The 27370-nt window shown below is 37.2% G+C and overlaps 1 protein-coding gene across 2 annotated transcripts in view; it reads right to left on the minus strand.

The window, feature by feature from the left end:
- Window positions 1–24642, minus strand: part of CYSLTR1 (cysteinyl leukotriene receptor 1) — a 59417-nt gene extending 34775 nt beyond the window's left edge. The window contains exons 1-2 of one of the 2 annotated variants that reach the window (XM_086388523.1): window positions 24524–24642; window positions 24133–24280 (exon numbers count right to left, since the gene is read on the minus strand). The gene's annotated coding sequence lies outside the window, so the exon portion shown is untranslated. Of the gene's footprint in view, window positions 1–1539; window positions 1653–24132; window positions 24414–24523 lie in introns of those variants that run through there. The other variant, XR_015159269.1, reaches the window with a different exon arrangement.
- Between the last annotated feature and the right edge of the window lie 2728 nt (window positions 24643–27370).

Genomic DNA, 27370 nt, shown 5'->3' on the forward strand with positions numbered 1-27370 from the left:
AGTGCAATTGTGTGGTAGTTTGAGCATTCTTTGGCAGTACCTTTTTTGGGATTGGAATGAAAACTGACCTTTTCCAGTCCTGTGGCCACTGTTGAGTTTTCCAAATTTGCCTGTATATTGAGTGCAGCATTTTCACAGCATCATCTTTCAGGATTTGAAATAGCTCAACTGGAATTCCATCACCTCCAGTAGCTTTGTTCATATGATGCTTTCTAATACAGTATACTAACACATATATATGGAATTTACAAAGATGGTAATGATCACCCTGTATGCGAGACAGCAAAAAGACATAGATCTATAGAACAGTATTTTGGACTCTGTGTGAGAGGAGGAGGGTGAGATGATTTGGGAGAATGGCATTGAAACATGTATAATATCATATGTGAAATGAATCGCCTGTCCAGGTTCTCTGCATGATACAGGCTGCTCGGGGCTGGTGCACTGGGATGATCCAGAGGGATGGTATGGGGAGGGAAGTAGGAGGGGCGTTCAGGATGGGGAACACGTGTACACCAATGGTGGATTCATGTTGATGTATGGCAAAACCAATACAATATTGTAAAGTAAACAAAACAAAACAAAACAAAAAGAAACATGTATATTACCATATGTAAAATAGATGCTCAGTACAAGTTCCATGCATGGAGTAAGCACCCAAAGCCCATACTCTGGGACAACCCAGAGGGATAGGGTGGGGCGGGAGCAGGGAGGGAGGTTCAAGATGGGGGAACACATGTATCCCTATGGCCGATTCATGTTGATGTATAACAAGACATCACAATATTGTAAAGTAATTATCTTCCAATTAAAATAAATTAATAAAAATGTGGTGACACAAAAAAAAGTTAGTCTTTAAATCGCAAGAGAACAAAAGAGGAAGGGAAGAAAAAGGACCTACAAAAAAAAAATCCAAAAAAAAAAAATTTAAGAAAATGGCAATAGGAACATACATATTGACAATTTCCTTAAATGTAAATGGATTAAATGCTGCAACCAAAAGACATGGACTGAGGTGGGTTCAGGATGGGGAACGCGGGTATACCTGTGGCGGATTCATTTCGATATTTGACAAAACTAATACAATATTGTAAAGTTTAAAAATAAAATAATATAAAAAAAGACATATATATCCTGTCTAATGTAGATCCAATTCAGATCTTGGGGAACATACAGACTGAAAGTGAGGAGATGCAATTAGGTATTTCAATCAAATGGATATCAAAAGAGCACTGCAGTAGCAATACTCATATCAGACAAAATAAACTTTAAAATAAAGACTGTTAAAAGAGAGAAGGAAGGACACTATATAAACATTAAGGGGATTGATCCAAGAGGAAGGTATAACAATTGTAAATATGTATGAACTCAATATAGCATCAACCCAATATATAAGGCAAATATTAACAGCCATGAAAGGAGAAATATACAGTGACTCAATAATACTGGGTAACTGTAATACTCCAATTTTATCAATGGACATATCATCCAGACAGAAGATCAATAAAAAACAGGCCTTAAATGACATATTAGACCAGATAGACTTAACTGATATTTATAGAGCATTCCTTCTGAAAGCAACAGAATACACAGTCTTCCCAAGTGGACTTGGAACATTCTCCAGGATTCACATGCTGGGCCACAAGGTGAGCCTTGGAAAATGCAAGAAAATTGAAATTGTATCAAGGATCTTTTCTGACAATAATGCTATGAGATTAGAAATAAACTACAAGAAAAGAACTGTTAAAAATACTTAGAGGCTAAACAATGGGTTAAAAAACAATGAATAGATCACTGAAGAAATCAAACAGGAGATAAAAAATACAGAAAATGAAAACTAAAACATGGTCTTCCAAAACCTGTGGGATGCAGCAAAAGCACTTCTATGAGGAAAGTTTATAGCATGCAACCTTCCACAGGAAACAAGGGAAATATCTCATAAACAACTCAATCTTACACCTAAAAAAAAAAAAGAAAGAAGAACAAACAAACTCAAAGTCAATAGAAGGAAAGAAATCATAAAGATAAGAGCAGAAATAAATGAGATAGAAATGAAGTACACGATGAAAGAGATCAGTGAAAGTAAAAGCTGGTTCTTTGAAAAGATAAACAAAATTGGTAAACCATTATCCAGCCTCAAAAAGTAAAAGAGGATAAGGCTCAAATCAATAAAATTAGAAATGAAAAAGGATAAGTTACAACATAAAATGCCACAAAAATACAGTAGATCACAAGAGACTACTACAAGCAACTATATGCCAATAAAATGGACAACCTGGAAGAAAGGGATAAATTCTTAGGAAGCGACAATCTCCAAAGAATGGACAAGGAAGAAATAGACATTATAAATAGATCAATCACAAGGCCTAAAATTGAAAATGTGATTAAAGATCTCCCAACAAATAAACGTCCAGGACCAGATGACTCCACATGTAAATTTTACCTAATTTTTAGAGTTAACACCTATCCTTCTGAAACTCTTTCAAAAAATTGCAGAGAAAAGAATATTCCCAAACTCATTCTATGAGATGACCATCACCCTGGTACCAAAACCAGTAAAGATACCACAAAAAAGAGAAAATTTCAGGCCAATATCACTGATGAACATAGAAGCAAACTTCCTCAACAAAATACAAGCAAATCAAATACAAAGATATTTTAAAAGGATCACACGCCATGATCAAAAGGAACTTGAGGATTTGTGAATCAATCAGTGCGATACACCACATCAGCAAGTTGAAGAATGAAAATAATTTGGTCTTCTGGTTCAAGATGGTGAAGCAGAAGAGCATGTGCTCATCTCCTCCTTTAAGAGCACGAAAACCACAACTAGCTGTTGAACAACCATCGACAAGAGGATGCTAGAACCCCCACACACACAAAAAAGATGCTCCACATCCAACCACAGCAAGATGGTAGGAAGAGCACAATCATAATAAAATCAAATCCTATACCTGCTAGGTGGGTGAAACATAAAGTGGAGAACAATAATACCAGGAAGTTCTCTCACTGTTGTGAAGGTTCTGAGCCCTACATCAGGGCTGGGAATTCCCAGGGAATCTGACGTTGAAGGCCAGCAGGATTTACTTACAGGACTTCCACAGGACTGGGGGAAACAAAGACTCCACTCTTTGAGGGCACAAACAAAATCTTGTGCATGCCAAGACCCAGGGGAAAGGAGCAGTGATCCCACAGGAGACCAAGACAGACCTAACTACTAGTGTTGGAGGGTCACCTGTGGAAGCATGAGTCAGCAGGGGATTATCACAGGGACAGGGGCACTGGCAGCAGCAGTCCTAGAAGATGCCCCTTAGTTCTCTTGGAGGTTGCCATTAACCCTACCATAGAGTCTGTAGACCCCATGGCTGGGCCACCTCAGGCCAAACAACTAATAGAGAGGGAGCACAATCCCACCTATCAACAGCTAATTGGATTAAAGATTTACTGAACAAGGCCCTGCCTACCAGAGAAAGACCCAGTTTCCCCCACCATCAGTCCCTCTCATCAGGAAGCTTATACAAGCCTCTTAGCCTCATTCACCAGAGGACAGATAGAAGCAAGAAGAACTATAATCCCACAGCCTGGCTAGAACAAAAACCACATTACAGGAAGTTAATTAGGATGAAAAAGCAGAGAGTTATGTCCCAGATGAAGGGACAAGATAAAACCCAGAAACAACTAAAAGAAGTGGAGATAGACAACCTCCCACCTAAAGAATTCAGAATAATGATAGTGAAAATGATCCAGAATCTTGGGAAATAATGGAGAAGATGCAAGAAATGTTTACTAAAGGCCTAGAAGAACTAAAGAAAAAATAGAACAAACAATACACTAGAAGGAATCAGTAGCAGAATAACTGAGGCAGAATAGACAAGTGACCTGGGGGAAAGAATGGTGGAAAACACTGCTTCAGAACAGAATATAGAAAAAAGGATGAAAAAAGATGAATATAGCCCAAGAGTCCTCTGGGACAATATTAAACACACCAATATTTGCATTATAGGGGTCCCCTAAGTAGAAGATTGAGAGAAAGGACTTGAGAAAATACTTGAAGAGACAATAGCTGAAAACTTCCCTGACATGGGAAAAGACATAGTCAACCAAGTCCAGGAAGCACAGAGAGTCTCAGGCAGGTTAAACCCAAGGAGGAACACACCAAGACAAATAATAATCAAACTGAAAAAATTAAAGACAAAGATAAAATATTAAAAGCAACAAGGAAAAAATGAGAAATAAAATACAAGGGAATGCCCATAAGGCTGTCTGCTGATTTTTCAACAGAAACTCTACAAGCCAGAGGTGCCTGCAACCAAGAATACTCTACCCTGCAAGACTCTCATTCAGATTTGATGGAGAAATCAAAGCTTTCCAGACCAGCAAAGGAGAATTTAGCACCATCAGATTAGCTTTACAACAAATGCTAAAGGAACTTCTCTAGGCAGGAAACAAGAGAAGGAAAAGACTTACAGAAAATAAACCCAAAACAATTAGGGAAATGGTAATAGGATCATACATATCAATAATTACCTTAACTGTAAATGGATTAAATGCACCAACCAAAAGACATAGACCAGCTAGGTATATGAAAACATGTGCATGCACACTTCCACTTACCTCATCACTCTATTTAACCACCCAAATTGTATGCAATTATTTTATATTGTTAGGTTAATCATGTTTTCATTATAGCTTGCAATTGTAATTATCTTTTATTTTTTGTCTGGCTATTGATTGTGAAAACTGATAAACATCTTTTACTATTGTGATTATGTAACTAGTATTCATTTTAATACCATTGTATCATGATTGGTCAACAGAAAATAATAGAATTTTATATCACCAAAGACTGGCGGGCTGCAGTCCATGGGGTTGCAAAGAATTGGACATGACTGAGCAACTGAACAACAACAACAATATCACCAAAACTATCATTTAATAGAAAAACCTGTAATCACTTAAAAAAATCTAGATGCATAATAGAATTATCTTGGAATTTTTTTTAAAAATACAAATGCTTAGGTATTTTTGTTTCTTCAAAGCTCCATATGTTTTTCTAATAAGCAGCCTTGTTTTATTTTATTTTTTAACTTTACAATATTGTATTGGTTTTGCCATATATTAACATGAATCCTCCACAGGTATACATGTGTTCCCCATCCTGAACCCTCCTCCCATCTCCCTCCCCGTACCATCCCTCTGGGTCATCCCTTGTTTTAAAACAACTGGGTTATATGATGATCTTTTACTTTTATCAAGTTTGCTTCATTTTTTCTATTTCATATTCAGCCCTCACATTTTATCTTGTTTATGTTTTCTAATTTCTCCATCTTTTTTTTTTTTGATGCTCTTTTTCAAGTCTTCATCAAGTGTAGTAGAAAAGCTTGTGTGTGTGTGTGTGTGTGTGTGTATATATATATATATATATATATAGTGTGTGTGTATAATATATGTGATCCCTCTTCATAGATCACTGCCTTGTTGTGGTGAAGGGGCTTGCATAACTCAATGAAGCTATGAGCCATGCCATGCAGGGATATCCAAGCTGTGCAGGTCATAGTGGAAAGTTCTGACAATATGTGATCCACTGGAGGAGGGAATGGCAAACCGTTACCCCAGTATATTTGCTGTGAGAACTCTAAAAGCATGGAGTCGCTAAGAGTCAGACACAACTTGATGACTGAACAGCAGCAATAATATACATATTTTAGAAACATGAATTTTTGCCTAACTAAAAAATTTATAACATTTTGATTCCATGTATTTGACTTAATATAAACAGAATGCTAGTTTTCTCATGAAACATATACATTGCCATATGTAAAATAGATGACCAATGTGAGTTTGATACATGAAGCAGGGCACCCAAAGTCAGTGCTCTGGGACAACATAGAGAGATAGGGTGGGGAATGGGGTAGGAGGGGGATTCAGGATGGGGGCAACACATGTATACCTATGGCAGATTTATATTGATGTATGGCAAAAACCATGACAATGTTGTAAAGTAATCATTCTCTAGTTAAAATAATTAATTTAAAAATAGATAAGCAATAAACAACAAAGGTTTTCTGTATAGCATAGGGAATTATAGTCGATATCTTGCAATAACCTATGATGGAAAATAATCTGAAAGATAATATATGTGTATATGTATAAGTGAATCACCTTGTAGTGCACCTGAAATATTGTAAGCCAACTATACTTTGGGGATCCCCTCATAGCTCAGTTTCTTCAATAAAATATATAAATAAAAATATGACCTTTTCAACAGATGTAAGAAAATAATTTTTGGCAAAATTCAACAATGATGTATGATAAAACTCTTCAGCAAGTGGGCATAGAGGGAACATACTTCAACATAAAACAGCAAGCGTCATTCTCAATGGTGAAAAAATTAAAGCATTTCCTCTATGATCAGGAACAAGATATGGATGTCCACTCTTGCCACTTTTATCTACATAGTTTTGGAAGTCCTAGGCATGACAATGATTGAAGAAAAAGAAAAAAAGGAATCCAAATTGGAAAAGAAGTGAAACTCTCACTGTTTGCAGGTTACATGATATTATACATAGAAAATACTAAAGAGGCCACTAGTAAATTACTAGAGCTAATCAGTGAATTTGGTAAAGTTCTGGATACAAAATTAATACACAGAAATCCCTTGAATTCCTATATACTAACAACAAAATATCAGAAAGAGAAATTAAGGAAACTCTCCCATTTACCATTGCAACAAAAAGAATAAAATACCTAGTAATCAACCTACTTAAGGAACCAAAATACCTATACTAGAAAACTATAAGGTACTGATGAAAGAAATAAAAGACAACTTTACAAAAAGATGGATAGATATACCATGTTCTTAGAATGGAAGAGTCAATATGGTGAAAATTGCTATAGTACCCAAAGCAATCTACAGATTCAATGCACTCTCTATCAAATTACCAATCACACTTTACAGAGAACTAGAACAAAATCTTAAAATTTGTCTGAAGACACAAAAGACCCTGAATAGGAAAGGGGTCTTGAGAGAAATGGCACTGGAGGAGTCGGGCTCCCTGAATTCAGACATACTGAGTGGTTACAGAGACAATTTAAAAATCACCTTATATGGAGTAGAAGGACTTGGTGATGGATGAAGCCAAATGACTCTGCCCTCCCTGATGGACCCATCACCCCTGTATTTCACTTTGAGATTAATTTTGGTTTTATTCTATGTCATATTTTACTTATAGTAAGTTCTCTGTTTTATCGATAAAGATTTTTTCATTATGCAAAAACACATCTTTTTTAAAAAAGGAGAAAAACTCAGCTTAATTTTCTACTGAGACAAGGTCAATGTGGATACAATGGGGAAAACATAAAGGCTTTTGAACCAGTATAGATCTGAGTTTGAATCATAGTTTCTCCACTTACTGTTTGAACTTTGGCAATTTACTTAACCTCAGTGATACTCAGTTTTCTCATCTGTAAAGTGAAGATAGTAAAGGAGGGGAGAGATCCAAAGAATACAACAAGTCAAAAGGGCAATTTTAAGAAATAATATGGTCATTTATTAAAAATATTTCCAAAAGACCAAAGAGAATGAAGTTCATAAAATAGCAATTGCATTTGGTACTTAGGAAGCCTTGCAGACCTTGGAGAAAATATTTTCAATACAGTGTTGAGTTTAGAACCAAAATAAAGGTTTTAATCAGACTTCTTGATCTCCACTTTGGTAGTCATCATCAGCAAAAAGAGAAAAAGAATGAATAAAAGTATATTATTTTTCTATTGGTTTAACAAATTATCACAAACTTGAAACAACACCCACTTATTTCCTCATTGTTTCTGTGGATCAGGAGCTCAGATACAGGTTAGCTGGGTCCTCTGCTTAGGGTCTCATAGGGCTGCAATCAAGTTTTCAGCCAGAATTGAGATCTCATTTGAGGCTAAGCGTTCTCTTCCAAGATCACTGGTTATTGGCAGAATTCATTCCTTGCTATTGAGGTCCTGTTTTCTCACTGTCTTTCTTAGTGGCCATGAACCACTCTCAGTTCTTGAAGGGCATTCTTAGGCTCTTGAACCACTTCTCTCACAACATGGATGTTTGTTTTCTTCCAGGCCATTGGAAAAGAAATCTCTTTAAATCTTTCTGACTTCTTTCTCGAACTTACCAACTTTTCACTTGATATAGGGCTCACCTAATTAAGTAGTCCAACCCAGGATAATCTCCAGTTTGGTTAACTGAAAACCAATGGATTGTACTCTAACACAGGAATAAAATATCCTGTTCACAGGTCCTACATATATTAAAGAGAAGGAGATTATATCAAGTTTGTACACCAATGGGTAAGAATCCTGAGATCTATCTTTGAATTCTGCTTACCAAAGAAAAATGTCTAGGGGAGATTTTCTAGGGAGAAAGATGTGGTTCAAAGCTAAGCTAGATAAATCTGAAAAGAGTGACAGCTATGGAAGTATAGATTTGTATATAGAAACATGATGAAGATTGGTTAAAGTTCATTTCATGTAAAACATATTTTTTTTTCTGGTAAGGTGGGAGTGAATCACTGTAGTCTGCATATAAGTGCTCCAACAGAATGGCATTGTCAGAAATCTTTGCTATGAGTCCAGATGAGGTCTCCTGGATAAATTATAGCAAAATCTGGGAATTCAGATGAAAGTTTTGAGATGAAGTAAGGATTTTATAGTGTTGAAAGAAGCTGTTAAAGGCACATAATGCCGTTAAAGAAAGCATCATTATTTTGTGCAGATGTTTTCAACTAGTGGGTTGGGGTAAAATTGTTAATAACTCTGAAAAATCAAATGAGTTGGGAAATGTAACTAAGGTGAACACTCTGTAAGTTTGAGTAGTTTGTTAAATACCAGTTAGGAAATGTACTGTATTGTTGCAAGTAAAGCTAGAAAGAAAGAAAATAAGGAAGGAAGGGGAGGGAAGAAAGAAATAGAAAAAAGAAAAGAAAGCAAGATAAAAAAAGAGAATGAATTAGGCATAAGTGTGGAAAGCAAGCTTCAACTTGTTCATTAATCAGCAGTGAAGAGGTAATTCTGGGTGATCACCACCTTGATCATGCCTTCTATCTCCTTAGAATCTCCTGGTTGCTTACAGGAGAAAGCATAAATTGTATCCCACTAAATTGTACTAAATTACTTCTCAGAGTTCTTTCTCTTACTATAAATCTGCTAGCTTAATGTCAAATTTACTTCTTTAAGGTATATTCAATTATTTGAAAAATTCTACCAGTGCACACTTTGGCACTCTACAGCAAGAAATGGCAGAACAAAGAATAACCTAGTAGTGTCCTGGTGGTCAGGCTTTCATGAAGATTAAAGACTAGACATGATCACAGAGCAAGTTCTATGAGAAGGGATGAAGGCTATGTTCCCATATAACTGTTAGCTGAATCAGGTCACTGTGAACAAGGAGGTATGTGTCAGATAAATAAAAAGGAAGTATGTATCAGAATACTGAAAACAATTCTTATACAAAGCTATTCCTGAAGGAAACTTCCAGAAGTGGCTATACAGTCTCTCTTTGTTGAATGACCTATTTTGATGGAATATTAGATACAGAAGAGCACTTAGAAAACATCTAATCCATCCCACTTCATGACCCAGAAAGATAAAATGATTATTGAAAGTAACTCACAAAATTAGTGGCAGAACCACTGGCTCACAGTCCAAGGCTATTTTCATTACACCACACTATTAAGTTTCAAATTCCACAAGGCCTGTTACTAAACAATGACATAAGATAAACTTGTGTATTGGTGTGAAAGTGAGAGTGCTAATCGCTAAGTCGTGTCTGACTCTTCATGACCCCATGGACTGGGGTCCACCAAGCTCCTCTGTCCGTGGAATTCTTGAGGCAAGAACACTGGGGTCGGTAGCCATTCCCTTCCCCAGGGGATCTTCCTGACCCAGGGATTGAACCCGGCTCTCCTGCATTCCAGGCAGATTCTTTACCATCTGAGCCACCAGGGAAGCCCCATATACTGGTATAAATCATGACAATTTAACAAACTGTTGTGGAGAGGACTGCACAAAAGCCCAGGACTGATCCATTACTTTGCTCTCTCTTTGGTTATAATATGGGAGAACTGTTTACTGAATGCTAGAAATTACAACTTTCCTTTTAATTTTCTTATTTCTCTTCTGTTTAGTTGGTCTTTATCACTTATAACAAATTATTCATCTTAAAGCACAGTTATAATAATTTCACATCCGTTTCAGAGTTCTCTGATGACTTATTAAGCTTGAAGCACCATTCAAGACTACAATAATATTCTATCTTAACTTTATAGAGTCATTTTATATGGTTTACTATATACATAATAGAACTGTGGTCTTATGAATAGCTCCATCCTTTACTTAGTCTTTTGCTCAGGCCATTTTGCCATCTGAAACGTTCTTTTCCTTCATTGTTATTTGATATAATTCTGACCACTTTTAAGACCATCTCTTACATCACTTCCTCTATAAAAAATTTCCTAATCTTTGGTACTACTGTGATATGTTTATTATATTAAAAGGGATGTATTAGCCTGGAAAATCCCATGGACGGAGGAGCCTGGTAGGCTGCAGTCCATGGGGTCGCTAAGAGTCAGACACGACTGAGCGACATCACTTTCACTTTTCACTTTCATGCATTGGAGAGGAAATGGCAACCCACTCCAGTGTTCTTGCCTGGAGAATCCCAGGGACGGGGGAGCCTGGTGGGCTGCCGTCTATGGAGTCACACAGAGTCGAACACGACTGAAGCGACTTAGCAACAGCAACAGCAATTAGCTACTTATTATGCGTCAATCCTTTGGAAAATAAGACACAGACCCTGCCTGCCCATGAAGGCTTACACTCTACTAGAATAAGGCATAGATATGTTAAAAAATTCATTTACTGCACAATTACAGTTGCTGCAATAGAAGTATATAAAGAACACAAAGAATGGTTTGCATATGTTAGTAAAAGCTTTACAAAAGATAGAGGGATATGATAGGTGGAGAAGAGCATTCTAGGCAAGGGTAGAAGGTAGAATGGGCTTCCCTGGTAGCTCAGCTGGTAAAGGTCTGCCTGCAATTCAGGAGACTCTGGTTCGATTCCTCGGTCAGGAAGATCCTCCAGCGAAGGGAAAGGCTACCCATTCCAGTATTCTTGGGCTTCCCTGGTGGCTCAGATGTTAAAGAATTCACCTGCAGTGAGGGAGACCTGGGTTTGATCCATAGGTTCGATCCATAGGGAAGATCCCTTGGAGGAGGGTATGGCAACCCAGACCAGTATTCTTACCTGGAGAATCCCCATGGACAGAGGACGCTGGAGGGCTACAGTCCATGGGGTCACAAAAAGTTGGACATAATTGAGTGACTAAGCACAGTAGAGCACAGAAGGTAGAATGAGCAAAGATTTGGAGATGTGAAATAGCATGGCATGTTTAGGGAATAGCTAGCAGTATGACAGGGATGAAATATAAGATGAAGGTTGTATATGTGTGCAGATGTGCCTATTTAGGTGTATGTATCTGTGTATGTTTGCACTATTGAGTTGAAACATAAGAAAATAGGTTGGCAAAAAATGCAGAAACTAGATCACAGTGGTCTAGTATACTGTTTTAGAGAATTAAAGTTTATCCTTTAGGGAATGGAAAACTACTAGAATGTGCAGGGGAAGAAAAAAATACTAACAGGTAATGGAAAGTGGAGGGAATCTCAGGTGGCTCGGTGGTAAAGAATCCATCTGCCAAGCAGGAGATGTGGGTTCAATCCCTGGGTTGGAAGATCCCCTGGATGTGGACCCACTCCAGTGCTCTTGCCTGGAGAATTCCATGGACAGAGGAGCCTGGTGGGCTACAGTATATGGGGTTACAAAGAGTTGAACACAGCCTAGCAACTAAAATAGCAACAGCAAGGGAAAGTGGAAGTGGAGAAACAAAGATAGAGATTGCTTATCCCTGAGAGGCTTAACTTTCTTGGTGAAATAAGAAACAATGTTGTCTGTTGAGAAAAAGAGGACTAAACTTGGGTTCAGGTCTTTTGAAAATTGGTGAAGGTTTGTATGGTGACTCTGGGGATTGGGAGGGAAATATGACCAAGAAGAAATTGAAGGCCCAGTTGAGGTTGGAGAGTATGAATTTTTAGTGGACCCAGCTGCAAAATTGTGCCATTTGTTTTAGGAGTGTTGAAAAACCTGTGTGTAAGAGAAAAAAAATGCAAATGCTTAAATTGATATAAGGTTGGGATCATAGAGCAAGTGCTGTGGAAGGACAATGGGATAAGAAAGTTGAAAATGCTACAAAAAGAGTAGTAAAAAGTGAAACAATGAAGAAGTTTAACAGATTAGGAAAAAAGGGAGGAACCAAGGGGTGCAAAGATTTAACTGAGATTTAAGGACTGGTATAGGGCTTCCTTGGTGGCTCAGTGGTAAAGAATCCACCTGCCAATGCAGGAGATGTGGGTTTGAGATGCAGGTTTGACCTCTGGGTGGGGAAGATCCCTTACAGTAGGAAATAGCAACCCACTCCAGTATTCTTGCCTGGAAAATTCCATGGACAGAGGAACATGGTGGGCTACAGTCCATGGGATCACAAAGAATCAGACTTAGTGACTAAACAACAACAAGGAGAACTGGTATAGGAACAATGAAATATCCTGTTTCAATGGACTGATGACTTGCTCAACAGCACATAGCTAGGGACAGGGCTGGGACTAGAACCCAGGTATTGCAACCACCAGCCTAGTTCTGCTACCTCAGTGCTGCCCCAATAGCCACTCTTTCTTTCTTTCTTTTTTTTTTATTATTTTTTTCCTCTGGAAATTCTTTTCTTTTATTATTTTATTTTATTTTTGTCTCACTTCATCAGTGACAGAGTTTTCAGATAGCCAATTGTGGCAATCGGTGTAGCCAAGATCTGTGAAACACAAATTTTGGTGCTTTGTTCTGTGCTTCTCTCTTTCCCTTGGAGAAGCTACCAATTTACATGGCTCAAAAAGATCACTTATGTATTAATAGATGATTCAAATTTCTGTCTCAGCCACAAACCTGAACTTTAGTCTCTCATTTTCGTCTACCTATTATGTTATTCTTCTTGGACTTCATATGTTTCCCTCAGTTTTGACATGTTTAAAGACAAATATCATCTTCCTTCCCAAGTCAAATTCTCCAACTAACTTTTCTGTTTTTGTCCCATTGACCTAATAGTCTTTCAGTCACTCAAGCACAGAATCTGGTAGTCATATTTGACCCCAACCAACCCTGACTTCTTCCCTCATATGTAAACTCTGAGTTTTGTTAATTCTTATTCTGCAGTATCCCCTGACCCTCTTTCTTCCACCAATGTAGTTCAGAATCCTGATAGCATCATGTCTGGGCTACTTGAAGATACCTGAACTATGCGTCTTTTACCCTTTACATAGTCAAAGAGGTGAACTTGGCAAATTTCTACTTATAGTTCAAGAGTAAAATAAGCCGTCATTCTCTACAAATACTCCTTTTCTCATGGCTTTATTATTCCATTTATTACAGTGATTTAATTACTCTTTTTGCTTACATGTCTGTCATACCCACCTAGACAGTAAGCCCATTAATGGCCATGAGTCTGTTTTATCCATTTTTTCTCTCTTCCTCTCCTAGTTGAGCAACTTTTGAAGAGTAACTGTGTGGTACAGGAGATTTTGAGTAATTTGACTCTCCAGGGTGAGTGTCCTGAGGGGAGCATGTTTTTAGTGTGGAAACATAGGTGCTATTGTGCAGGAATCTAGATAATGGTGTAAAGTGGAAGTGAAATGTGTACTCTTTTAGAATGATAGAGTCTTTTAAAAAGAAATTTGAAAAATCAGAGTGTAGGGTATCACGACTCACCCACCCTCCCTCTCCCCAACCCACATCCATGTCCACATGTATGAATTAGTAGAGAAGAAAGGAAAAGTGGTAGCACAGTTGTATCCACACATTTGGGAAGAAATAGAAGGCAGAGCTTAAAAAAAAAAACCAAAAAAAACAAACAAAAAAAAACACAGCTAAAGTGGTGTGATGGGGCTGTAGGAGAGTTCAAAGTGGCTGAGGACAGAGATTGTTGAGAATCCAAAGATCCAAAGCTGTGTCTGACCATAAGTTCTGGGTAACACATAATTCAGTCAACAAGAGAGACTGAAAGATTAAATCAGCATTTGGATGTAGTTTTATGATTCTATTTAGTCGACTGCCTCCCCAAGACTTTCTTTACCTTTCTAGTAAAAGTTAGCATGCACCGGATTGTCTGAATATGTTGGAGGACTGCCAGCAGGGGTGGGGTGATGAGGCGAAAGCAGAAGGGGGACTGCCAGCAGGGGTGGGGTGATGAGGCGAAAGCAGAAGGGGAAGTGGGGAGACTCAGGGCTCGGCTTCTAAGACAGATACTTCCTCGACTTCTGCTGAGTAGTGAAAACATGCAGGAAACTTAGTTTGCATGAAGGTACAGCTCAATGGTCCATGCTTTTATTTGGCCAGCTCCCCAATACCGTCTTTCCTATTCTCCATGTATCCTATTATTGACAAATGAAAAAATTTAGTTGTGCTATCTATCATTTTAAAGCTGAGCTCAGGAAGGTGAAGGACAATGCTTCCCCTTCAACTTTATTGAGGTATATTTGACAAATAAAATTACATATTTAAAGTGTACAATGTGATGATTTGATATATGTTTACATTGTGAAGGGATTCCCCCCAACAAGTTAATTATCAGGACAATGTTTTATTCACCTTTTGATATAGAAGGTGTTTGTTGAATAAATATATGAATGAATAATAGGATCAATAAATAAGAGTGTTTTGTAAACTGTAAAACACTATATGAATGTAAATTTTGATGATTTTCTTTCCTACTCACATCAGACTTAGCTCAGGTTTCACTTCCTGACACCTACTTTGACTGTTGCATCCTACACTCAAAGTTTCTCCTTTTTGAACTTGTATTATGTTTATTGTCTGTACCAATAGTATGACAACCAGTATTCTATTGCTTTGTATTGTATCTTTTAGTGTGTAGGAAACTTGTCTCCCTAGGTAGATTGTGAACTCCCCTAGAGCAGGAGAAAGTCCAGCCTTTTTTTCCCCTAAGCTCTGTGAACCCAAAGCCTAACCTGCTACAACATTTTGCACATAGAAAAATGTTTATTAAATGATTGGTTATTGCTTAACTGGAGCAAAGCTACACATCCCCCATGGAGTTTTAATCTATAAATGACCAGGATTGTACTAATGATCCCAGTGGCTTTCCTCCATGAGAGTAAAAGATCTTGAGGAGGAAAGTAGAAAGACCCCCTCCCCCATCATTACTGTCACTTTATTATTACAATAAGTAGTATTTTCCTTGGCATTTCCAGGGATATGCTTAGTAGCATTCTCACTAGTATTAAAAATTACAGGAGGAATTGATACTGCATTGCTGACAGTTCTATGACCTCTCTTCTCCAGTAAATTCATTCTTAAGAAGAGATCATCATGTTCATCAAATCAGGTCACTCTATTGTCAAACAGTTGGGTTCCAAATATGGGACACTGTCAAGTCCAAATGGAAGTCAGACTATGACATTCAAAGTTAATGTCACTATGTGTCCTCTGCATAGTGAAGTCACTCAGTCGTGTCCAACTCTTTGCAACCCCATGGACTGTAGCCTACCAGGCTCCTCTGTCCATGGAATTTTCCAGGCAAGAGTACTGGAGTGGGTCACCATTTCCTTCTCCAGGGGATCTTCCCAACCCAGGGATCGAACCCAGGTCTCCTGCATTGCAGGCAGACGCTTTACCAATTGAGCCACCAGGGAGGCATAGTACCATGATACAAATATTTTATCTTGTATGACCAGAATGAAGCAATGCATAAGAGCAGACCTCAGGGGAAATATGAGTCACAAAATGGCAATAGAAATCTTGAGGAGTGCATGAGTGTGTGTGAGAGAGGACAGTGGGAGGATATTTCTACTCTTAGTCTAGATGGTCAAAATATGTTACAGACAGCTTACATACTTTTGAACTTTTTGTAAAGCACTAACTAGAGGGCTGACCTTTCAGGGATACCTGTATGAGTCCCTATCTAATTACTAGCAATCTGAAATCCTCCTAAGTTCTGAGGTCATTCCTCAGACCTGGCTCCAAGGCCTGCCTCTAACTTCTTGGTATTTTAGATGCCTGGACTTTGGAAGCAAGATAATTGTTCTTTAAGAGATTGCTTTTTATGGAAGGACTTTGTCACAAACAAGAATTCAATTTCATAAACCAAATGTTTACCTGAACTGGGTAAACCGATTCAGAATGAAAAGAAGCTTTTAATATTTTGTAAGGCCTGAACTTCTTAGAAACTTTGGAATAAGTAAACAAGATGTGTCAGAGGTGTTTGAGTATTGTTACTGCTAACTTAATTCCACTTATCATGTAGAACCCATGACAACACAGACAGCCCTATGTAAAAATAAAGGCTATTAATCTGAAATAGATGAGAAATCTTGGCAACTCTTATATGTCAGTCATCTCAAAATGTTATTCCAAACTGGATTTTCCGTTCCTTTTTAGAGTAAAGAGATTGATGAAAAGTAAATCAAAGCCTGATATGCCAGAGAACTCTAAGTCTAGATCTCAGTCCCCTTTCCTCTTTCATTAGTGACACTTAAGTAGGAGCTCAAATGTCTGTGATATGATTCCACAAACACTCTAAATAAGATAATGGCATTTTATTCTTCAAAAAGAAAACCAACTCTGTATTTAAGTGCTAAAGGGTTTATGTTTACTCTTCTATTTTGCCTTGTTTCCCCTATTTCTGCCAAGGCCCCTCCTTAACCTATATTTTCCAAACATGTAAAGATTTTTCTTTCTCTTTTCTCTCAAATGTGTGCATGTGTGTGCTAAGTTGCTTCAGTCATGTCTGACTCTGTGGGACACCATGGACTGCAGCCTGCTGAACTCCTCTGTCTATGGGATACTCCAGGCAAGAATATTGGGATGGGTAGCTGTTCCCCCCTCCAGGGGATTTTCCCTATCCAGGGATCAAATCTGCATCTCTTACATCTAACCTGCATTGACAGGTGGGTTCTTTACCACCTAGGAAGCTCCTGTCTCATATGTACTACCCCCTAAATAAAGAAGAAAAGCTTGGAAGGCACAAAGAAAAGAGGGATCATGATGGGATGAAGTGGGATAGGCTGGGAAGAAGAAGTAGGATAGGAGTTTTGTGGTTTACAACTTATGTTTAAACGGTGGTCTTTCCTACCAACCCATGAAGAATTCTCAGTCAAAGGCAAAAGTAATTGTCAGTTGACAGTGTTTTAGCACCAGTATTGTAACATGAATTAATTGACCTAAGATGTCTGGATTTATCTAATCAGGTTAATTGGCTTCCTTTGTTGCTTTTTCTATAAGAATGAAGACGTGCCACTACCAGCTATGAGTCTACCATACTTATTGAAAGTTGTATTTCTTCAATACAAATAAACAAATTGACAATCTGATTCAAGAATCTCTTTCATAGGATTGATTAATAGGAATCTAACTTCCAGGAATTTTCTCACACCTGATTGAACAGGGGAAGCTGTTTCTTACTGGCTCTCAAATTATACCATGCTTGGTAACCATGTAGCCCGAAACATAAATATCATTGGTATGAGGGATAAAAATGACTTTAGGTCTTTGTATTTTAGGGAGAGATACATGCACTATACCTACTTATATTTTCTGGAACATCATTTGTATTATAACTAAATCTGTGTTTGGACAAATGGCTTGATAACAGAGTAGTAGAATATTGTGTTACATTCAGAAATCAGTGTAAAAAATTATTTTGATTCTCAGCATTTGATCCTAGGAATCAATGGACTTAATGGAAGTAATATGTAGAGAAAAGGTAAATAGCATTTTCACAGAAATACTTCTTAAATATTACTCTTAAATATTTTAATCCTTTCAACAGAAAATTAATAAGGAAACACTGGCCTTAAATGACACTTCAGATGACTTGGACTTAACTGATATTTATAGAGCATTCCATCCAAAAGCAGCAGACTACACACTCCTTTCAAGTGCCCACAAAACATTATCTAGGATTGACCACATGCTGGGCCACAAAACTAGCCTTGATAAATTTAATAAAATTGAAATCATATCAAGCATCTTCTCTGATCACAATGCTATGAGTTTAGAAATGAACTACAAGAAAAAGAAACCCATAAAAACACAAACATGTGGTGGCTAAACACTAAACTACTAAACAACCAATGGATCACTGAAGAAATCAAAGAGGAAGTTAAAAAAACAAAACAAACAAACAAACAAAAAACAACAAAAAAAAACCTACTGACAAATGAACATGAAAGCACAAGTCCAAAACATATGGGGTGCAGCAAAAGCAGTTCTAAGAGGGAAGTTTATAGCACTACAATCTTTCCTCAAGTAACAAAAAAAGAAAAACTCAAATAAACAACCTAACCTTATACCTAAAAGAACTAGAGAAAAAAGAACAAAACCTAAAGTTAACAGGAGAGAAGTCATAAAGATCCAGCAGAAACAAATGAAATAGAGGCAAAGCAAAAAACTGCAAAGATCAATGAAAATAAAAGCTGGTTCTTTGAAAAGATAAACAAAATACGTAAACCTTTAGCCAGACTCATCAAGAGAAAAAGGGAGAGGACCCAAATCAATAAAATCAGAAATGAAAAAGAAGTTGCAACTGACACTACAGAAATACCAAGATCACAGTACCAATACTATGAGCAAATGCAGACCAAAAAAAAAAGGACAACCTGGAAGAAGTGGACAAATTCTTAGAAAGGTACAAGACTGAACCAAGAAGAAATAGAAAATATTAACAGATAAATCATAAGCACTGAAATTGAAAGTGTGATTGAAAACCTCCCAACAAATCAAAGTCCAGGACCTGACAGTGTCACAGGCAAATTTTATGATACATTTAGAGAAGAGTTAACATCTATTCTGTTGAATCTGTTCCAAAAATTGCAGAGGAAAAAAAACTTCTTAACTCATTTTATGAGGCCACCATCACCCTGATACCAAAACCAGACAAAGATATGACAAATGAAGAAAATTACAGTCCAATATCACTGATGAACATAGAGAGGCAAAAATCCTCAACAAAATACTTAGCAATCCATATACAACAATACATTAAAAAGATCATACACAATGATCAAGTGGGATTCATCCTAGGGATGGAAGGATTTTTCAATATCCAAACATCAATCAATGTGATACACCACATCAACAAACTGAAGAATAAAAATCATATGATGATTTTTATGCAGATTTTTATGCAGATGCAGAAAAATCTTTTGACAAAATTCAGCACCTGTTTATGATTAAAAAAAAAAAAAAACTCTCCAGAAAGTGGGCAAAGAGCGAAAACACCTCAAAATAATAAAGGCCATATAAGATAAACTTGCAGCTAGCATCATACTCAATGGTGAAAATCTGAAAACATTCCCTCTAAGATCAGGAACAAGACAAGGATGTCCACTCTTGCCACTTTTGTTTAACATAGTTTTGAAAGTCATAGGTTATAGCAATCAGAGAAGAAAAAAAAGTAAAGGGAATCCATATTGGAAAAGAAGAAATAAAACCGTCACTGTTTGCAGAAGACATGATACTTTAGGTGAAAGATCCTAAAAATGCTACCAGAAAATTACTAGAACTCATCAATGAACTTGGTTAAGCTGCAGGTTACAAAATTAATACACAGAAATCTATTGCATCTCTATGCACTAACAATGAAAGATCAGAAAGAGAAATTCAAGAAACAATTCCATTTACCATCACATCAAAACCAATAAAATATCTAGGAATAAACATAACTAAAGATACAAAAGACCTGTACTCTTAAAACTATAAGATGCTAATGAAAGAAATTGAAGAAGACATAAACCAGTGGGAAGATATACCATGTTTGTGGATTAGAAGAATCAATACTATCAAAATGACTACACTACCCAAGGCAATCTACAGATTCAATGCAATCCCTATCAAAATACCAATGGAATTTATCACAGAACTAGAACAAAAAATCTAAAATTGCATGGAGATACAAAAGATCACGAATAGTCGAAGCAATTTTGAGAAAGAAAAACAGAGCTGGAGAAATCAGGCTCCTTGACTTCAGACTACACTATATATGTTGGTGAAAAAGTAATTGCAGTTTTTGTATTGTTGAAGTTTGCTGTTTGATATTGGAATACATTCTTAAATAAATGTGGCTACGTTATACATCATTCTTAATGTGCACTTCTCAATTTACGGTTTTTTTTTTTTTTTTTTTTGCTAATGACATTACCTTCTGCTTATTTTATCTTTATTTTAGACTATGGAAATGAAGTTAGAAAAAAATCAAATTTGAGTGATTCTCTTATTCCAGTTCAAAATGGGTTGTAAGCAGTGGAAACAACTTGGAACATCAACATTTGGCCCAGGAACTGCTAATGAACATATAGTTCAGTGGTTGTTAAAGAAGCTTTGGAAAGGAGATGAGATCCTTGAAGATGAGGAGCTTAGTGGCCGGCCATTAGAAGTTGAAAATGACCAACTTAAAGCAGTCACTGAAGCTGATCCTCTTACAACTATACACTATGTTGCTGAAGAACTCAACATTGACCATTCTATGGTTACTCAGCATTTGAAGCAAATTGGAAAGGTGAAAAAGCTCAGTAAGTGGATGCCTCATGAACTGACTGAAAATAAAAAAATCTTCGTTATTAAGTTTCATCTTCTCTTATGCAACAAGGAGCCATTTCTTGATCAGATTGTGACATGTGATGAAAAGTGGATTTTATACAACTGGTGACAACCAGCTCAGTGGTTGGATCGAGAAGAAGCTCCAAAGCACTTCCCAAAGCCAAATGAAAAGTAGTGAAAGTGTTAGTTTTTAGGCTCCTCTGTCCATGGAATTCCCCAGCGAAGAATACTGGAGTAGGTAGCCATTTCCTTCTCCAGGGGATCTTCCCAACCCAGGGATAGAATCCAGGTATCCTGCATTGCAGGCAGATTCTTTATCATCTGAGCCACCAGGGATGCCCCTTCCAAAGTCAAACTCGCACCAAAAAAGGTCATGGTCACTGTTTGGTGGTATGCTGCCAGTCTGACCCACTACAGCTTTCTGAATCCCAGAAAAACCATTACACCTGAGAAGTATGCTCAGCAAATTGATGAGATACAGCAAAAACTGCAGTGTCTTCAGTTGGCATTGGTTAACAGAAAGGGCCCAATTCTTCTCCGTGACAATGCTCAACCACATTTTGCACAACCAACACTTCAAAAGTTGAATGAATTGGGCTGCAAAGTTTTGCCTCATCGACCATATTCATCTGACCTCTTGCCAAACCACTACCACTTCTTCAACCATTTTGACAACTTTTTTCATGGAGTACACCTTCAGAACTAGCAGGAGACAGAAAATGCTTTCCAAGAGTTTGTCAAATCCTGAAGCACAGATTTTTATACTACAGGGATAAACCAAACATTTCTTGTTGTCAAAAATGTGTTGATTGTAATTGATTAATAAAGATGTGTTTGAGCCTAGTTATAATGATTTAAAATTCCCTATCCAAAATCACAATTACTTCTGCATCAGAACAGTATGGTACTGATGCAAAAATAGAAATATAGATCAATGAATCAGGACAGAAAACCCATGAATAAGCCCACACACTTATGGCCAATTAATCTATGACAGAGAAGGCAAGACTATAAAATGTTGGAAAGATAGTCTCTTTAACAAATGCTGCTGGGAAAACCGGACTGTGATATATATACTGGTCCATGCAGAGCTATCTGTGTTACTGGGGAGATTATGATAGATACGCTCCATGGCATCAAATCCACAAGGTTTGATACGTATCTTAAGGATCAGTGCTGTTCCTTTAATCTCTTATTATTAATAAGTAGTACTGAAAAAGAAAATTTATAATTTTCAGCACTATGGGAGAATTTTGCTTTTATCCCAGACAAATAGTTCCTAAAAAATCAAAAGCTTGACTAAGGATAGGAGAGAAAAGATAGTAGAAAATGAAACTGATGATTCTGGGCTAGGAAGAAACATAAATGCTGAATTCGCACTGGACTCAACCTGCAAACTTTCTTTAACCTATCATTCTATTAAACACCTCTGCATGGACTGCTATTCTGATCTATTTCATTATTTTTATGTTCTTATTAAAATAGCTCAAATCTCTTATAATTCAGTTAAACAATCTTCAATTAAGCTCAATATAACATGTACCACAAAGTAAAGTTAGATGTAGTTCCTGCCTTTTGGGGAATTACCATGTTGGTGGGGAGATATATGGAATTTAGAAAGACGGCACCAACAATCCTACATGCAGGGCAGCAAAGGAGACACAGATGTAAAGAAGAGACTTTTGGACTCAGTGGCAGAAGGTGAGGGTGGGATGGTTTGAGAGAAGAGCACTGAAACATGTACATTGCCACATGTAAAATAGATGACCAGTGCAAATTCAATGCATGAAGCAGGGCACTCAAAGCCGGTGCTCTGGGACAACCCAGAGGGCTGAATGAGGGAGGAGGTGGGAGGGGGGTTCAGGATGGGGGGCTCACATGTATACCTATGGCTGATTCATGTTGATGTATGGCAAATTCACCTAAATGCTGACTTCGCACTGGACTCAACCTGCAAACTTTCTTTAACCTACCATTCTATTGCTTCCCTTGTGGCTCAGCTGGTAAAGAATCTGCCTGGGTTTCTTTACCAATGTGGGAGACCTGGGTTTGATCCCTGGGTTGGAAAGATCCCCTGGAGAAGGGAAAGGCTATCCATTCTAGTATTCTGGCCTAGAGAACTCCATGGACTCTATAGTCCATGGGGTCGCAAAGAGTTGGATACAACTCACTTCTCTTCACTTCACCATTCTATTTGGGTTCATGGGCTGATTTATTTCATTTGCAGGAAGGGATTTGCTAGTATAATCATTTAAATATCATGGGGACCTGGGGAACAGTTTTTATTAAAGGGATAGATATAAATATAGTATCTCAGGTTGTTTACTTACAGTGTAAACACAGACTGCTTTTAGTTCTGATTGAATAATTAATAATAAAACAGCAACTGAAAGTTTTCTGAATAATTTAAATAGATACCATAAACTTGATCTTGTTGTAGTAGAGATTATAAATTTAAAATTATCTGGAAACAAATTTCACCAACATATTTGAAATGCAATGTAATCTCAACTCTAAGTTTAGTTACATTTTTTTTTAAATAATAGCCTTAAAAATCCTTTTTCTAGATTTCAAAATAATCAGAGGATTGGAAGGCAGAACCACTGAATTCAGGTTATTTTTTTATTTTTGTTTTTTAGCTATAGATGGAATCCACCAACCCATTTGTTTACTTTTGAAAACAACTCCTTGCTTCTAAGTAGAAGGATGCTCCTGGCCAAAGATTTTGATTAAAATATATGAAGCAGTAGGCCTGTTTAAACCTGGTATAAGTCAGATATGTCCAAGCTACTAAATCATCTAATTTCCTTATATTCATTTATAATTGTGAGAGCTTTCTATTTTCAGTTTCTAGTCAGAACTTGCCAATTCTAGTTGTGTGGCAAGTTTCCAGAAAATTTCTTAACCCCTTTGAATTTATTTTTTTTTGCAAAACAGAAATAAGAACACTTACCTGTTTAAATTGCAGAATATTGATAGATTCAAGTAGGATAATGAATATGAAACTACCTTGTGAAGATACCAAATCAGTCTTCACTAGTGGGTTTACCTTCAGCCATCACTGTATATTTTATTTGTATGTTAAAGGAAACTGCTATTACAGTTCAGAGAAACTCCACTGAGCCCTTAATAAAGAATTTAAAAATATCCCTTACTTTTTTCACTTGATTGCAAAGGTGCTGGAGGCTTGGGGAGTGTCCCCTCGGTATTTTGCCATGTTGAACCCCTAACAGAAGCACTGAGCAATACTTGTTGACTGACCGATTAGATTATTTAATCTCTGTCTAATAAATAAAGCAGAAAGAATCATACCAGCAGCCCAATTTAAAGCAGACAAGGCAAATTATTTATCCTCAAACTCCTGGGAATTTGCTAAAATCTACCATCAGCAGAATGCCTGGTTCTAGCACTGAAAAAAACATTGAATCTGCTTACCTGTTAACTTCAAGGTTGACAATTTAGGGTCTTTTGCATTCACTCTCAGAAGTAAGCTCCAGGTCTTCAGTAAATCCAATCTATCAGTCCCTTGGAAAGCTAATCATTGCTGGTCAGCTGTACAGTAAATTTGAATACCCTGGAGGTCCTGAAAGTAAACACCATTCACACTATGCCTGCTCTTTTAGGCAAACTTCTTTGAAAAGATGAGTTGTTGCTGTTTTCAAGAGGAGAGGAGGGCAGGGGAAATATGCTAGCCAATGTATACAAATTCTTCTTCCTCTTTCAGATCAGTCCTCAAGCTGTTTAAAGCACGCCTCAATTTGGCTACCCTGGTTCAAAGTGGGGGAAGGGGAAGGCAGAAGGAGAGAAGAACAGAAACTGGACTTACAGGTTGTTGTGTGTATAAATGAACTTTTATCCCTAGCTCCAGTAACGGAATCCTCAGGAAATCACACAAATGTTTTGAGATTGGAAGCAGGAAGGAGTATACTCTGTCCAGTTTAGTTCTCTCTGATTTTTATGATTTGGGGGAGTGGTTAGACTATTTGTAGGTGGAGAAATATATACCAGTATATGCTAATATAACTGTCAACATGTGAAACCTGATCTTAGGCAAGATAAATTTTACATCTCTCTCTCACTGACAATTATGGCTCTATCTGTATTCTAAGACTCCTTCTCCTTTCTGGTGACTTATGCCCTGAAAAATAAATGTCTTAGGTTGAATTTGGTTTCTCAAAATCCCCACAGCAATACATTACCTCCGTTGAATTAAAAATGATTTTTTTTCTTTCTCTCACACTAAGAGTGGTCTGGAATGACTGGGTTTTCTGTCTGTGGGCCTGTTATGGGAATTTAGAAAGAATTTGTCTTTGGCTAGGAATTTGTGTGTGGCTAGGCTCTGGGATATTGGAGCTTTGGGATGCTCTGTCTGTTTCTGGATAAAGGGATATAACAGTCTGTTATGTGTTGACTGGAACTTGGGGCAGCACCTTGATGTTATAAACCAAATGGATAATAATACCCAAATGTGAATTGGTTACTGCAATTATATTGAGTTATATATTAAGATATTTCATCTTGGGATGGCATAAATATGTTCATATTAACACTTTTAAAACATAGCCCTATAACTAATAACGAATTTGTGTACTCAGTAAATCAGGACACTAGCAACAGCCCTCTGGCATGCTACCTGCTGCAGAAACAAAGGCTTGAACTTTGCATCTGTAGGTAACAGAATTATCTCATAGCCAACCTGGGGTCAGAGCTTTAAGGTTTCTTAAATATTCATCTCCTTTCATAGTATTCTTGGTTGTGCTATTAGTTGGGGGGAAAAGTCATTCAACCAAATTAAAGAAGGAGATAACATTTGGATTCAAGATCATACTCTAATCCTTTCCTGGAAAGTTTTACTAACTGAAGTGATATTAGAAATAGAATTTCTTCAACTGAATTTGGATCCTCAGAGATCTAGGGGAAAGTTTGTAGGAGAGACAGAGGATAAATTACCACTTTGCCTCTGATCTGGACTGTTACAGCCATTTTCAACTATGGTGGAAGCGTAGTACATACTCAGGAAAGGAAGGAAAAAGAAAGAGGCAAAATCTTTCAAGAGGACATCACAATAACTGTGGCAGAGACAGGATGTCCTGTGGTGCCTCTGTGTACTCCCCCAGTTGTCTGTCCTTAGCTGTTTCTCTGCCTCTGGGATGGAAAAAAGCAGTGCTCCACTCATCCCCAATTGTGTTTTTGCCTTCTTTAGCTATATCAATTTATGCCATGTTTGTTATAACTGACAGCAGATTCCTAATCTCCTTTCCTCATCTCTCTATCCTTTCTTTTCAATTCTGTCTTCATTACCTACTTGTCCTTACATTTTCTATTATTTTAGGAAATGATGAAGTATCACAGTGTTATCTCTTTGCTGTCATCTCTCTATTCTTTCTCATTTTCCCCAGACTCTTTCAGTTCTTAATTTTTTATTGAGGTGGAGAGGACCAAGAAGGGAATGGTGAGGAAGAAGGTGAATAATGTGTAGTTGGATGGGGACTCTGTCTTAATGGAGTAAAACTTGGGTAGAAGGTTAAAAGATTTTCAGTAAGACAGCATTCATATATTAACTTTGTGCTGCAGGATTCATAGCTTACTCATAGAGCTGAAAAGGCCTTGAAAAATCATTTTGTTTAGACTTTTTAAAAAATTGAGTTCCTGAGGGTATGACACATCTGGTTAATCATTGTGTTCCTAGATGTTAGCTGATTGCCTTGTTTGGTTTGTTAAATAAATCTAGTTCAACTCTCTTATATTATAGATAAGGTAACTGAGGCCATAAGAGAAAGAGATTTTCTAAAGATGTTTATTTTACCACAAAAATCAAGAAACATCACTTATTTTCTTTCAGAACTGAAACTGTTCCACAATTAATACTCACAACACTTTGAAAAGGTAGATAAAGAGTGTTACTATACTTACAGCCCAGTTCTATACAGACATACATTCACTCAAAGAACCTTGGATACCATGATTCATGCTTTAGTTCCAGCTTAAAGAAAATCAGAGACAATGAAAAGTATCAATCTAGTTGTGGAAATATGACGCTCATCACTCTCCCTATTTCTGCCCCAGGGCTTACCTCATGATATAAATCAATTTTGAGTTGTCATTTCTGGTGAGGCCATGACACAATAAATGAAAAATTTGAATAAGTTTGAATAAGCCCTGTAGGACAGAATGGTATAGACCACTTAAGGAGAGCTGGTACAGATTATTTAAGCCCCAAATCCCTACATTATTCTGTGCTGCCCAATGCCGTAGTCACTAGTACTATGTGCTTATTTAAACTTAAATGTAAATACATTAAATTATATTAAATTAAATAGAAAATTCTGTCCTTCAATTACACTAGTCACATTTCAGATGCTCGATAGCCAACATATAGACAGTGGCTACTGCTTTGAACTGCACAGATTTAGAATAGATTTTAAAATTAATACTTAGTTTGGAGTAAAGCATATCATCAGTACAAGGTCATATAATTAAGTGCCAAAGTTGGGAAAGAAGCCAAGTTTCTGGATTCCTAATTAAGAGTAAGTAGATTTATTTCCACTTCCTTTGTATTTATTTATATCTCAGTGTGGGTCTATGGGCATAGTTGAGGCACACTAGTGTGTGTAATTTCATGTATGGGCTTTCAAGTTTGAGGAGGATGCCATCTGGTTAGCATGGATGAGAA

The sequence above is a fragment of the Bos grunniens genome, chromosome X (genome assembly GCF_055505025.1).
Source record: "Bos grunniens cultivar Pamir isolate PY7600 chromosome X, Bosgru_T2T1.0, whole genome shotgun sequence".
Taxonomy (NCBI): Eukaryota; Metazoa; Chordata; class Mammalia; order Artiodactyla; family Bovidae; genus Bos; species Bos grunniens.